General features: G+C 37.6%; 2 protein-coding genes and 3 non-coding genes across 6 annotated transcripts in view; 1 reads left to right on the forward strand and 4 right to left on the reverse strand.

Moving 5' to 3' along the window:
- LOC126867353 (40S ribosomal protein S14a) overlaps nt 1–16097 on the reverse strand; it is a 92601-nt gene that overhangs the window by 23731 nt on the left and 52773 nt on the right. The window lies entirely within an intron of this gene.
- Nucleotides 1–16097, forward strand: part of LOC126867279 (zinc finger SWIM domain-containing protein 8 homolog) — a 111327-nt gene that overhangs the window by 15551 nt on the left and 79679 nt on the right. The gene's annotated exons all lie outside the window — the stretch shown is intronic.
- On the reverse strand, nt 3250–3320 carry Trnag-gcc (transfer RNA glycine (anticodon GCC)). The gene has a single exon. It is a non-coding gene; the product is annotated as a tRNA-Gly (tRNA).
- Nucleotides 5819–5889, reverse strand: Trnag-gcc (transfer RNA glycine (anticodon GCC)). The gene has a single exon. It is a non-coding gene; the product is annotated as a tRNA-Gly (tRNA).
- Nucleotides 7173–7243, reverse strand: Trnag-gcc (transfer RNA glycine (anticodon GCC)). Its single transcript has one exon. It is a non-coding gene; the product is annotated as a tRNA-Gly (tRNA).

The raw sequence follows: 16097 nt of genomic DNA on the forward strand, positions 1-16097 counted from the left end.
TCCCGATGTTCTTGCCGAGGGACCGTCTCTGTTCCGCAATTTACGGATATTCCTATCGAATCCATGGGCCGAAATCGATCGGCAACGGGGCGCAAAATTGGAATATTGCGCAGCCCCGTGTGTACTACTACGTATGCACAATACCGCGATGCATTATGCACGAACTATATTAAAGCATGACGAGCGTGCCGCACGCGTTTCTGGCCTGTTTATTCAGCTAGGAGAAACACCAGAGGCAGCACAGGCGTGTTAGACAGGGAAAGAAATACCACCCGAGTCAGGGAAACCCATCGAACCGACGAAGAAAGTGCTAGTTGGTTATAGAGGACGGAGAGCAAACAGTAAAGGCTAGAAGAAACGATAGAAAAAGAGAAGTTGGAGGATGACGAGACGGAGAGAAAACAAAGAGAGATGCGGCGAAAAGCATGAGAGAGACAGACGACGAGAGAACAACAGAGATGGCGTCCTATCGAAGTGGTGGTAGAGCAAATAGCAGCGGTATGGAACGGTGGAAAGGCGAGGGCGAGACAGAAAGAAAACAGACGGCTCTGGAAGAAGCATGGAACGAAGATTGAAAAGGGTAAGAACGATGGTGGATGTATAACGGCGGGGACACACGCGACCGAATGACAAATCGCTCGACGGTCAGAACTTTCGAGCTCTTTGTCCCCTGCTGGCTGGATGCGACTGAGAGCCTGAAAACGAAAGAGAGGGGGGCCTCTCGAAGGAGAAGGAGGATAGAAGGCGGAACGGTTGGAAACGTGACAGGGATGAAACGATAAAAACCAATGGAAAAGGGGGGAGCCTTGGTGGAATCGTGGCTTGATTTGGAATTGTATCCGGCTAGATCTGACGAGGTGACTGGATAGCTTGATGAGAGGCGGAAGAGGGAAATGGATAACGGAGAAAGAGGAATTCCTCCCTTTTCGCTTCTTTTATCTGGGAGATTCGTTTTCGGAAATGAGCAACCATTCTATCGATTCTTTATCTTTTTCTATTTAGGTATTTCTTCGGCTCTTTATCCATTCATGTGCTCCACAAATGTTCTAGGAAAATTTATGGAACCTTCCAGTTTAAGAAAAACAAGGATCCACTTAAGGCTTACTTAGTCCTTAGTTTGGAAAACAGATTAACATATTTTTCTTTATCGATCATTGCTTAAAGCGTAAAGCGTAAAACGCGTATAAGTTAGTTCTATTAAAAGAGGAAAGTTCATGCGTTGGTGATTTAATAACACGTTTCTAGAAGTTCTAAAGATATAGGATAAAGCGTCAAACAACCGCAAAGTGAATTTCGCGGTCAAAAGTGATGTACAGTTTGTATAACTAACATAATTGCTTGAGCCACGTGGATAGTTAGCAACTCTGAAATTGGCTATAACGCATAGTTGGAACTTTCGTTCCATACCTATCCTCTAATAGGTGGCCATTTATACTATCGAAGAATTTTGCTTTAACCTGAATCATATCATTATCTTAATCTTCAAGTTTAATATATGCAAAACAAATATATATATATATATAACCTAAAAAATATTGACAAGTTGTTTTTCTTTTTTGTTGCAGGTGAGTGTTGTTAGTGAATAATTCATCTAAATGCGAGAGGTACAAGTAACGTAAAAAAACAAACTTACGCTTTGACACTTTGTCAAAATCATTTTCCTGTTATGTGCTACGTTCTCTGCAAATAGAGTAGAATGGTTAGCTTTTGAATTCAAGTGACTTCCCTATTGAAAAGCGCAATGTTTTATGAAAACTTTCGGTAAATAAACGAGGACAAGGGAAACGATAATTTAGTCCAAATCCCGAAGGTCTCGAATCCTTTTAGGACAGCCGAATGTTGAGCTACATAATAGTTTCCAAGCGAATTTCTACCAACAAACAAACTACTTAATAGCTGTTATAGTCCTAGTATGAAGTTTCTCGGAGTGTAGGTAGGTACTGCAATATTAGTCACCGCGTTGCGGAAGTTGCGCAAGTAAGAACAGAGTTTTCTCAAAAAATTTACCTTACAGAGTAATTTTGTTTATCTCTCAGAAACCTTAAGAAGAATAGTGCTTAAAATTCTAAAAAGGAGAAGAAAAGTAAAAGTTTACGAGAATTGTATTTATTGATTATTAATTAATATTTAAATTTTGTTTTATACTCGATTAGTTTCTTTTTTGAAGGGAAGTAGCTATATAACGAATACGAGAAAGAAGAGGTTTTAACCTATAAGGAAAAGGAGAACAGTTGGTAAGGGTCAGGTAGGATCGATAAAATCTTAATGCTAGATTCTCACTTTCGTACGAGGTATATCTAGAAAAGATGGAACGTAACAATAGTATAATCTGCAAGAACTATTCTCATGAGAGAAGATCGCGTGTGGTAACGATGGTAGAGCTATCCTCAGTTGATGTCGCTCGCGTTTAATTGCCGGAGCTTTGTAATCGCCTTTGAAAAGACGATACAGACCAACGTCGCGCGGTGGCGCCACAATCGTACCCTTACTTTTCGATATTTAGGATATTTTAGGCTTTTGTTCCACTGCCAATGTTCATCCAGTCATAAGAAGGGCGAGGAATTTATTTGCATTTTATTAATATTCTGAGAACAAAATCTACGAAAACATCGTTAATGTTCAAAGACATGATTCATAGCTGACTCAATTGTTGGAATCAAACTGGCTAGGGAAAGAATTCCCGATCGTTCTACGGTATCCTGAGGATAATGATCGCTTTCCTGGCGGTGTGTCGTAATTTAAAGCGACGTTATTTTGCCCTCGTGCGATGGAGTTCCTCGCTGTCCTTACGGATTCTTGTCTTACCGGTTACAACAATCGGATAATAATTCTCCTTCGAGATTCTGCTCCATCCCACGTTCTCCTTCTTCCCTTGTCCTTGTTTGCGGAGGGAGTTAAGTGACGTAAGTGCATGGTGAGGAAATTTATCCTCGTTCCGATCGCATTAGTCCTCTACTCTTGGAAAAGTCCTGGTTATTTTGTTAGCTTTAAACCATCGGCGTGAATTTCTAACTTCAGATGCGTAGTAATAATGTGTACTAGCATCGATGATACAGTGAAGGTGCCGATGTATATGAAATAATCCTTACGTAGGAATATTTTTCTTTCTTTCTTTTTTTTTTCCAAATTTTAATGTTAAGAAATTCTCCTACAATATATTTATTATATTTTCTATTAAAGTGGACATGTATGTAAATAGAAATATCTTCCTTAAAAAAAAAAAAAAAAAAGAAAAGTTAAAAAGTAACTTGCATCGGCCGGGAATCGAACCCGGGCCGCCCGCGTGGCAGGCGAGCATTCTACCACTGAACCACCGATGCTCCTGAAAGATTTACTTTCATTATTAAGTTTCCAGCTAACAATCATATTAAAGTATTTAATTTCTTATCTATTTGAAATTATTTAATAGTTAGGTTTGATTAATACGATAATACGAATTGAATATTAAATAAATCGTTACACGAATAATATTATATGAAATATGAAATGTCAAGTATTAGAGTTACGTGAAAATTTTGCGCGTCGGACATAACACATCGGTCAATTACGGCATTCTAAGTAAATATTGCCAAAGAATATACGTAGAGCGAGACAATAACAAATCGCTGGTCAGGTTCGCGGATGACTTTGGTTCAGGGTCGGTCATTGCACTATTGTGGTCCGAGCACACAAAGAAACTGAGTTACAGGCTATAGGATATAATATGTCCGTCTCCTACATATGACTCATTATTTACTATCAAGTAATAGGCCATTCTTTTCTTAACAAAGGCTTGCAAATCAAAATACACTTGTATTACTTATAACTGCATAAATCAAAAATGTATATAATCTCGAAAATTACACGGATCTTACTTGTATCTTGAAATCAGTTGGAAGGATACAAATTAAACATCGAGATGAACAATATTTTATTGTCAGCCTGTTAGCTTGTCTCACTCGGATTCCTAATTTAACATAATAATTACTTTATTTGGATCCTTTATTAAAAAAGATGTATCGATTAATTTCTGTATAATAAGTACTACATATGCTAAAAATAAACTCTAAAATATTTATATTTGGAAAAGTCAATATTGTCACATTTAAAATTGATTGATCTTCATTAACCTCCATAATTTCAAGAGTACGTAGATATCACCGGATAAGTTGACTGATTAAAAATTCCCCACCTAATATCATGTAATTTACCTTTTAGAGTCAATAAACCCGAGTGTAGAAAAGACTAGAGCCTAGGGCAGTCGACTTCGACATCCGGTTTGTCGAACCAAAGTCAATGCACCTGGCCCTGCTCGTCGAACCGATCCCTAAAGTGCATCTTGCTTTTACGCAAGCGAGACCGCTTCTACCATCTCGCTCGCAATCCCTTTTTTCCCTCCTTTCTACCTGAGCTTACAGAGGACAAAAAGAACTCCTTCACCGTCGGGAATCGTCGACGTATAGCCATAACGGGCCGTGTCTCTGCTCCTGAGCTTACTATCTACATTGAAAAAGTCATGTATATTCGAAAGCCGTTGAAGAGTCGTGCGCTACTTGGCTTCGTGTGAGTGATTTTAACAGGGAAAGGTACTTCAACCGGTTAAACTGACATTTACTGACTCTCCCCGTGTAGAAGCGGCCTTGGCATCGTGTTTCTTTCGACTTGCTCTGTGTCGAGGTTATCACGATACTCAATTTCACCACGGCTCCATTGCACTCTCTGTCTTAGGGAGATGAGTATTTAGATTCATCGTTGAAATTGCACACGTTCCTGGCTATTCGTAACGTTCAAAAGTTGCATAGTACGGCAATTGCGTATTTCATTATAACCTATAACTGGTAAGGCGGAGTTTATCAGATTTCAACAATTTCGTAGTTTTGTGATAATTTGGTAAATACTCATCGCAAAATATTATACGGATGGCTGAGTATAAAATAGCGTACTGCTTTTGTTATTATAGAAAATTCACAAAATCATAACTTATACCACCATGATTTTTAATATATATTATCCAGCATACTCGGTTCACATGACGAAATAAACAGCTCTTACGGAACAATATGAATTTCTGACATTGTGTGTCAAGTTTTGATAGGTTTGTGAAGATTTTGTAAAAAATTGAATCCTTTGGGGGAGTGCGATCGGGGAAAAGATAAAGATAAAAATGTACGTATTGGAGGGAAGGAACGTACTGCTAAAAAGCAGATAAAGGAAGAAGGGACCAGATTTTAGTTCAGGTGACCCTAAGACACCACGAAGCTGGTGGTATCTCTTTGCGGAGTTCACGGCCGTCCTCTTTCAGGGACCTTAGGATCGATGCTGCAATGAGATTCAGAGAAGGGGAGGCGAACCGTGGCTGTAGACCCCACGTTTGTTTTCCCTGCCAAGTACGATATATAGTTTGGAAAGTCAATTAGTGAAAGATATACAATAATAACAATACAGTATAATTCATAAGATATAACAATATAAATAACGAGGAAATAATAATTATATGTTTTGAACAATTGAATGAGAATAAATATGAAGAATAGAATGTATAAATATTAACAGATATTAGTTGTAAGTTTCCTGTAAATTGATGTGAAAGTGATCAGTTTTTATTGTTATATAATTATACCAGCCGACAATAGAACGCGCGAGTTATTAATGCTCAGATGAGAATAGGGGAAGTAAGAGAAAGGCTTTACGTTACGCAACCTACATTTCAGATGGTGGTTAAAAATAGGAGATATATTTTGTTCAATTATTTTTCAAAGATAATTTTGATGTGAAAATCGATGTGCTCTAATGTATATTTGCGTTAAAAATAATATGTATAATAATAAAAAAAGAACATTGCATCGGCCGGGAATCGAACCCGGGCCGCCCGCGTGGCAGGCGAGCATTCTACCACTGAACCACCGATGCTTACATGAATATGTGGATTCTGTAGATTATAAAATTGCAGAGCACAGATTGCAGAGTATTTTTCTAAATTAAGAAATACATTTAAAATTTGATTTTTTTATTTTGTTACTTATGTAATATTCATTTTTACTTTCTCTCCAAATAAAGAGACACGAAAAGAAATTCTTTCGAACTTTCTCAGTTTTTCCATTATTGATACGCTTGTTTTTCACCAGATTAGAACGATGTATATCTATATCTAATAAGTGATTTGATTAACAATAGATAAAGTATGATCTTTCAGTTTTAAGTACAAGATGAGGAAGGGTCTGTTAACGCCTAAATACTCGTCTTTGAAAACATTTCTTCTTTTTGTAAATTGAATATTGATGTGTGCCCTAATAGACAATCCATAGTTTATTCGTCTTCGGAAATGTAGGTGGGATTCTGAGTGCCAGATGCCCCAATGAGTCTCAAGATATTCGTTCTGGTAGTCATATCTGTCGTTAAGTCTGCGAGGGTTCGTGGATCGTGCTCCCCTCTTCATATCCTGGTGTTATGAGCGTAGGGTGAAACAGAGGAGCAGGCACGTTGATGCGTACATCACTTGCATATTCAAATGTATAAAGCGCGGCACATTATGCTTTCTGATTTTTGCAGTATATTGGTGTATCATCGTTCGTACAATTAAAAGGCTTTCATATCTATCTACAAAGAGCAAAAATGATAACAGACTAAGACGCTGCTTTAACAGAGAGTATAAAATTGTAACTTGTCAATTAAATTTTGATTCTCGATTTAATTCTCGTGCCTTTTTGTCTCCTATAATTATCGGAAACAGTTTTTAAATTATTCGACATTTATAATTGAAAAATTTGCCATTATATATTGCATAATGGATTGTAAAATGTGCATAATTATGCATACGTATTGTGTACACCAAATAATTTAAAAGAATTCATTATCACAATTGTAGTTGGTACTATAACTCTAGACGACAGGATTGTATGGTATAAGTATTGTTCGGTCGTAAGGTCCACCCGCTCGATGGTTCAAGGTCGAATCCCGGGAGTCCGAATCCAGGCCTGCCCGCAGGCAGCTGAGTAATTGTATATTGTATATGTGTACATTGAGTCACCGATGTACACGCGAGGATGGGGAGTTAAGCGAAGATGGGTTATTTTGGTTAGAAGAATATATTATTTTTTTTTTTTTTATAAATGAAAAATTATTTATCTACGAAGGTCGATACGTTATAATATTTCTATACCGAAAAATATGTATAATAAAAAAAAAAAGAACATTGCATCGGCCGGGAATCGAACCCGGGCCGCCCGCGTGGCAGGCGAGCATTCTACCACTGAACCACCGATGCTGTTGAGATACTGTTTTCTTATAGTAAGTTTTTCGGAATGTAGTGACCTACATATTTTACTATTTTCAATATTATTACTTTATTTATTCTATCTAGTTTATATTCAATTCTATACAGATCTGTTATTAATTTGTTAATTAAAATAGATAAGTTTTCTGTTCATCTGAATTATTAATATCTCGTATTATCTACCTATCTATCTATATTTTTAACTTATTATTTCATTTTTGGTCACCATGTATTATGCCACCTAAAATTCCAATAATCAAAGCCACTACTAAAAAAGTTTCTAACAAAAAGGTGAACAGAATAAAACTAATATACTTTCTAACAACGACACTCATGAAAATTCTCCTAAAGCCATTCACCCTAACTCCATCTGACCCTAGTTATTCTTTTTTTTTCTCTTTCATTCCGCTTCGTTCGTCCAGCATACCCTCGCTTTTCTTTTTTTTTTTCTTTTTCCGTACGTCTGCGATTACCGGACGATTCGGACGTTGTTATTTTTCTTTTCTACGAACGCGTCGACACGGCGGTTTGCTCCTGCTGGGCAAACGGACAACGCTATATACACACGCAACCGCGATAAAGGAACAAAAGTTTGTTAACCTCTTCGTATCGCGCAGGATCGTTAAAAACAGGCTATGCGACGTTGCACGGGGACGCGTCTACATTTTTCGGAGGTTTTTTTTTTTGCTCGTCGAACAGTATCGCCAACGGTGGTTAGCTTTTTGGTAATAAATGAAAGCCGTCTCGCTTCTTCCTTTTTTTATATTTCCTTTATTATTTTAACAGAGGAACAGGGCTCGCGCGTTTATTGCATATTTGCTTTTTTAATCTTACAGCAGTCTTTGGATCCTTAAATTAATTTCGGTACACTGGACAGCGCTACCTGTTGTAAAACTGGAAAAATAAATCATTATTCTTCCAAGATTTGAATAGTACTTTGTTTTAAAATTTTTCTGCAAGTTAAATTCTGATTGAATGTGAAGTATTAAGTAAACGTTTTTAATTAATTAAATATGGAATAAAATATTTTGAATTAAACTTTTCGACTTTTAAAAACCTTTCGATGATAGTACAACGCAATTGAGTAAAAAATGATATAAGAAACATAATATTTTTAAGACAAATTATTTTACGATCCTATTTGCTCAATCCATTAAAAACATCTGCTCGTCGGGACCGATTCAGTCTTTAAAATTTGACCCAGGTTACAAAAAAAAAAAAAAAAAAAGAAAGTCTCACATTTTCATTTCAGGATGGGAAGCTAACCCGTCGTCCGACGAGGAATCGGTTCGCAAATGGCTTCTGCAATGTACCTCGACCGCACGGTCGATTTAAATGTTTTAAACGGAACAAAAAACCGGTCGTATTCAGACACGAGGCTTCTGAAATTCCAACTTCCGATCTACAGCATTGGGGGGGACTCGGAATTTGATCTTCGATCTCGAAAGTCACTTATCGATTATTCGTCCACATTTTTCATCAGCGTTCCATTTAGTGTCTCGAAAATCTAATATCGCTCGGGCAAAACTATACTACGGATAATTTCGAACACGGTGGAATTATTCGCGATTCTATTGCTATTCGAGTTTCACAGGGCTCGACGTAATTGCCGGCTCGACGAACAATGAAGAGGCTCGATTAAGCCGTCTTGTAATCCGATACAAAATTCATCGAATTTTCCATCGAGGAAGTTGGTCGCGCTATTAGTTCTGTCAGCAGAACGATTAAATATTTCTGGATTATTCGGGATTATTCCAGTCGATTAATCAGACGAGATTAATCGAAATAAATTGGTTTGCTATGTTCGTTTCAAATATATAGCTGAGTTCAAATATATAGCTCTTCGTTTAACTGTGAGAGTTATTATTATTATTATTAGAATGTAATAAACATGAAATACCTGTCTGAGTTAGACATACGAGAGATTTGATAATAATTATTGCGATAACACTCGAAATTCTATCAAAACTTTAGATGGAGATACAAAGTGCAGATATTAATTCCACAGTCCCAATAATCCTTGCAGAAACACGATCCCAGGTGACGAATAAACTCGGAACAGCCAGCTATCGATTCGTAGGATCTAACCAGCAGATGTAGCCAATACATGGCTAGAGACTATCCTTCGTTCGCCCTAATTACATACATCGAATTTACGCCAGTGAGAGCCAGTTGTCATTACTAATGGCGAAGTAACTCGACCTCGTTGAAATTCATATCATTCATATAACAACTTTACGTGTTGCAATCGCGATAATCAAATTGAACATTCGCGAAAAGTAACCCTCGAACGGCGAAAGCTGGGTCGATTCTTTAATTAATTTTATTATCTCTCAGAGATACAAAGTTTTTTCATTCGGTTCATTATGTTGCTGCTATAGAATAAATATCCAACGACGGTTACATTAATTTTATGTCCATGTCCATGTATGTTGGTATATAATTATGTTATCATCGACCGATTAAAATAAATTTTTCTCCATCTGTGAGATTTTTTTTGCGATGTTTCAATTACACAGATGACTATTTTTTACGGAGACAGAGCGCGATTTCGATGGAATGTTTCGCGAAACGAGAGGTAGCTGATCCGGAACTGTGGTACAAGTGTGGCGTTAGAAAATAATTGAACCATATGTTGTTGGCTCGTGTGCGCTATATACGTGCACAGCCATGCAGGAAACGAACAGTCCTCGTACGCTCTGACTGCTGTGAGGGCTGAAAAAGCGACGAATCGCAGATCGAACGGTAATCCGCCGGCTAATGGAATCAATTAAACGCGATCCTTCCCGGTTCCCACTTGTCCGTTCCAGTTTCTGCGCTTCTTGCATCGCATGCCAGCGCGAACTACACGCGTTTCTAGATGAAATTGATAGGATTCTTATCGATAACATCAGGTTTTGTTTTTGTTAGGATATGCAAACCTATGAGTAATATGAACAAAGGAATGTTGTGTATTTGCACAAAGCATAAAAATGGTCGAGTCGTGTGCTTTAGAAATACAGCACGTACATACAGAAGATGTAAAAGGGAGATTTGTGTTCGTCGAAAATATCAGACATTTCGTGTTTAGATTTTATCGAAGACTAGAGTTGAATCGAAAATACACGACAGACCTGTGAAAACTTGTAAATAACTGACAATCGGTATTCTTGAAATATTGAATTCAAGAGTGTGTCAGAAATTTATATAATATTGAATTTTAGAATCAAATAAAGAAAGAGATCTAGTAATATATAGAATAATATATATGTCGCAACGCATTGAATTTAAAAGATCTTCCTCAGTAAAAATATATCACCTATTTTTCCTCTACGGTGTTCAAACTGAAGTTAACAATCCATCCTTCATCGTGTAACTTGCATTAACAAATTTTCTCCATTCTTACGATACTTTTAACGGTATTGTTTATCGCCTGTAATTTAAACCGCTATTTTATTCGTCAGTTAGAGGAGGAAACGAAATTCTGAGGGAGAAAAACGACCGGTAATTTCCCTACTAGAAGCGTACAGGCAACTGTTGGTAACAATTGCTGGTGTACCTATATCCCTCTATGAATAAATGATTGCCCTACGTTCGAACGTGAAAACTCTACTAGATCGATGATGGTGCAGGTGCGACGACTCTCACGGCATCGAGAATCGTCACCAGCCGCGTACTCTCGAGAGTTTTTTCACCGCTACGTCGGGAAAACGGCGAGAAAGTACGTGGCTAAAATAATAAACAACCTACCACCCCACCTTCGATCCTCTTCTGCGAGTTTTCGCTTCCGCGTTTAAACATGCAACGATAAGCCGTCCCGTTTTATCGTTTTCTTGCATTATATCGCTGCTTGGCTTTGATAGTGGCACGAATAAAAAGAACTTCAAATTTATTTTAATCGAATACAAAATCTACATTATGTTTCTATTCTTATAGCGTAAAATGGCATATTTATACGCGTTATGATCATTTATAATTCCATCACTTTTGTGTCATGGGAAATTATATTAAAATAAAACCTGTATTTAGTATCTCAAAAACTGTAATTTTTAAAAAGCCCCTGTAGAATTGATATTTTTTAAGTTATTATTATTAATTATTTTTTAAGTTAAGAAATTTTTGTCGAGGAAGTAGCAGAATTACAAAAAGGATAATGCCTTTCGTTTATTTATATAAATGTTTTCTGATGTATTTATTCTCGTATTACTATATTTTTCTACTTATGTCATCAACAAAGTTCCACGATCATTTATTAAAAATGTATACTTTACCATTTAGTAGCTGTGTAAGTACACGAACCTATATTCGACCGAAAATACCAATACAAACGATCAATGAGATCACATTGCACTGTCAATATTTGTCTCCGATAATATACATTCGACTTAGTCAGGGATAAGTAAATTGAAGAAGAGGTATATCAACGGAGTACCTAAGAGAAACTAACGAAAGTGGAAGAATAAAGAGAATGGGTGGTGAAATAGATCTGCGAGAAAGTGTTCTTTCTTTTTCCGCGATATTTCGAGAACTTCATGGCCCAAACTCCCACAAGACGAAAACACGCGGACTGGTATTAATCTTGGAACGTCATCCCCTCGATATTAATCCCGCCCTACGCTGTCAACGGATGTTGTTGATGAATTGCCACCGAGTAATTGGTTTTATTTATAAGAGAAGAGCTGCTTCAAGCTCTAGTTGCTCCTGTCCACCCACGATGTCCATTCAAAATAGTCATTCATTCAGATATAGGTCATTCTTAGCCGATGTAGGCTAATCCCGAAGTATTTGGACTAAAATATTTGCTTGGCAACTAAGTGATTACGGATTTTGTCATTAGGTGGTATTGACATAATCCGCAATCACTTAGTTGCCAACCGAATAGTTAGGAATCTAAAACCAAACTCAAATTCAATCGTAAGCTTCAACAAAATTTACATTTGATGAAATGTTTATTCGGCGAAATTTTTATTTGCTTTTATATAAATGCGACGAAATTTCAATTTGACACAATATTCGATATCATGTAGGTAGATGTAATTGGAAAAGCGATCCCGGGAAATTTTTCCCGGCTGTATAATCTTCGTTTTAATTTTTTTCAGCGTAAGTTTTATACCTTGACCATTGTTCTAACGTTAATGGTTTTAAAGATAAAATTCTCTCCAAACAAGGCAAGCGAGGAAGAAGATATGAGATCAGGGCCGTCAAGTATTTAAACGTATCTTGTTTTGCTGCAGGCTCGTGTTATAAATCCTCCCATGGCTGATGTATTTCGAGTAACAGCGGGTAATTCAGTTTTTCGTTGTTCTAAGTCGTCTGTCGTAATTAATCGTTCCCGAGACTGCGCTGATTGTAAACAAGGTAGCGGTGCTTTTTAGCCGGAAACCACGTTAAGTACGCAAAACATCCTCGTGAAACGGGATCATCTTCGATCGGTGAACGTTCAGATAGAATCACATGACGTTCTAGCCTCTATAGAAGCGAAAAGCGTGTGTGTAGTCACTTTTAATGGAAACAGTCTGCCTCGTAACAGAGGCTCACTGACGTCAGTCCACGTGAACCAAATTCGAAGTAGCACTGCAAGCCTACAGTCTAGATATTTGACATAGTTTAAGGCTATCTAAGATCAATATGCTCGTAGATAAACCTCCTCGCGTTTGTACGACGTCGTAAAATATACTGTGTCGCGTAACTTAAAAATGTTCAATTTATCGGCAGATGCCAGATACGCGACGCAATGGAGGAAACTTTGATTGGGAACGTGCACAATCGAATAGTTAAACTTACTATTTTTATAACAGTTTCATTTTATCGTATCTCGCTTGCATTGTTTAAGCTTGATAAAAGATCCGATACTTCTGTTTGAACTACTCCGCTAGAGATATTAAAAAATCCAAAGATCGCTGACGACAATAATTCCAACCTCGATGCTATCCATCGATCTAAATAGGTGATATTTCGAAATAACAGCCAAACACTTTCTTCGTCTATCGGATTAAAAAAACATTAGAAAAATTTTCTTCAGATCAAATTTTATCCAATAATATCTTTTGCCAGTGCAGATTAGCCTTTCTGGTGGGTTTTATTCAGAAGGTCGCCATTTTGAAAGAGCCATCGATCGTTGCCTTAACCTGTTGAAACACGTAGCTAGGACGAGTTAATTTGGCCTGGAAAGCGCCATTGTTTGCTGCACTTTCGCCTATAGAATCGAACGAGACCTGCTGTTGGATATTCGTCTATATGAGACGATCCGTTCCGACCTACAGCAATAACAATGGTAACGACCGAGGCGTGAATCGGCCACGCTCGACAAGATTACAACACCGCCAACGAGGACGGCAGGTGCCTTTCCCCTCGTCCACTCAGCCTTCTCGTAAATTTTACCACACAAATGCCTCTTTATCCCTTTATCAACCTGACAACTATTCGCAAACGTGAAACGTGAACTCGTAAAGAGAAGAATCCTAACACACAGCTGCTAAGCTTTTCGTCTATTAGAAGGTCGAGGTCAGGTCTGGGTCATTCTCGATCACTTTAGCCTAGGCCGATGTTATCGCCCCGGATGAAAAGTGGGCCAAGTGTAGCTTTAACGCGAGATATAAATGGCTCCGGGTTCCTGCGTGACCGAGATCTTGAGTATTTGGATGGAAATAACAGGATTGCTAGAGGACTATGATGATGACCGGAAGATTTTGTGAACTCTCGTGTTTTGATACGGACTTTTAATGTTCTTAAAGTATTATTTGGGGAACTTATATGGAGAATTTTTATTGTAACTCGAAGCTAATTCCATGTAATCTAACAGATTATACGTTTGCGTGTTCAAGTTTGACCTTTCTATTGTTCTACGCTTTCAAAGAAATTCATAGAATTCCGGGATATCTAACGACGTTCCTGCTATATTATACAACTGTTCGTTAAGTTAGTTCTTTGAAATTTTTCCCAGGAAAAATAAAAGTACTGGAGAAAAAGGTCGAGGTTGAAATTTTTCTCCAGTCCAGTTGTATGAACTTGAGTTAACCCAGTTCGCCTACTAAAGAGCCATTTCCGCATTGGAGTTCGTTAAGTTGTCTAAGAAAACTTCATTTTGCAATGCGAAGAACCTTATCTTTCCAATCTTTTCAGGATATCAGTCTTCTTTAAAAACCCGCGATAATTTCTGATACGATGCTAAATTTCGATTCTTCCCTTCGAAAATGATGATATAGTAGCATCACACTTTTCCATTAGCGTCCATTACCTCGTCTAAGAAAATTCCATTTTACGATGCTAGGAATTTCTTAAGAAAATCAATCTTCTCTAAAAATTTGTCGTAATTTCTTATATGCTACGAGATTTCGATACTTTTTTTTCGAACAACGTGACTTAATGGCACCTACGTAAATTTGCAAATATTACAGCGCCGATTCCCGGAAAACAGGCGAGTTTGTTAAACTTAACGTCTCCGCTCCTCCGCGAGGACTCGGTTCGCGTGAATTTACAAATTTGTCTTATGTTTTTAAGCGACATTACGTGCTGTCGCTCGTCTTACGATACACCAATGGCCGTAGACCAAGGAAAACCGGAATACGAGCGAGGCATAAATTTTAAGAGCTGTTTGCCGGCCAGACTCCGCCGGGAAATAAAAATATTTTAATTATGGTGCTGGCGAGAGACGGAGGAGAGGCATTTGCTTGTTTCCACCGAGTGTTGCATGTTACGTTGTTTGTTGAAATGCCAGACGTGGATATTTACGACCTCGTCCGCTCCTCTTGCAACTACGAACTTGCAAAGCTTTGCCGGAATCTCGAAAAGAAGTTTGCAAACAACTTTGTAAATAATGGCCCCTGTAATAACTGAACGCGTTACGATGCAATTTTTATTCGTTATGAAATTTGAGACGGAAATTTTGATTTAGTGGACACACGTGCCGTGCAAATGTCGTGATGTTCTTTTAAAGTACAAATCCTTTTAATTTAAACGACCGTATTTATTTTTTAATTCGCATATAATGGAACTTTTACCGCATCATCATGAGTAGACTGTGGATATTTACACGAATTTGTATTTTTACCAGTAAAGGAACGTTAAACGCATACATTAATGAAATTAATTAATTAAATTAATTAAAAGTAGTAAAATATTTTCCATTATCGAATCACAATTACGATATACGTATACATTCACTCCAAGTCGATTACTACAAAGTCTAGAAACAGAAGTTAATTTCGTACAATAAATATCATAAGTAGTTTACGTTGCATTCTGTTACATCGTATAAACCCTGTTAAATCCAACAGAAGGTCGATTCAACCACGTAACGTTTTTGCACAAGGGAAAATAAAAGGGACATTTATTTACGGTGACGTTGTTTCGTAAGCGAAGCGATCGGGAGAGGAGAAGCAGGTGCGCTGCATCGCAACATTTATTTTCGAGAAAAAGAGGTCATACTCCAGGTGTTTGATCGCCGTTGACGATCGAATAATGGACAGTTGGGATAAAAAAAGACAGGTTGCGAAAGTATCGCGCACATTGTCGAGTTGCACTGATGACAAATACAGCGTGACTGTTGTCGGTGACTCATGGCGACTGTCTAACTCTGAACGGGGTCAGGAGTCTCGAATTGTTGACTCCAGGCCACGGTATCCATTTATACCGGCGTGGCAGTCCCACAAATTAGTCTTTGAAATACCATAGAATCTCGACAACGGTATCATAAATTATTTTGATCGATCGGGAACATAAGAGACCGAAAAACATTTCCAGTAGTCGATATAGCTGCCATTATTCTCCATAACAACGATCATTCAGTATAGAAACAAAATCGATACCATTTATTTTAAGCTGTATAATTCTTTTACTAGAACTTTAATTGGTTACAAATAATACG

This window comes from Bombus huntii, chromosome 7, assembly GCF_024542735.1.
Source record: "Bombus huntii isolate Logan2020A chromosome 7, iyBomHunt1.1, whole genome shotgun sequence".
Lineage (NCBI taxonomy): Eukaryota > Metazoa > Arthropoda > Insecta > Hymenoptera > Apidae > Bombus > Bombus huntii.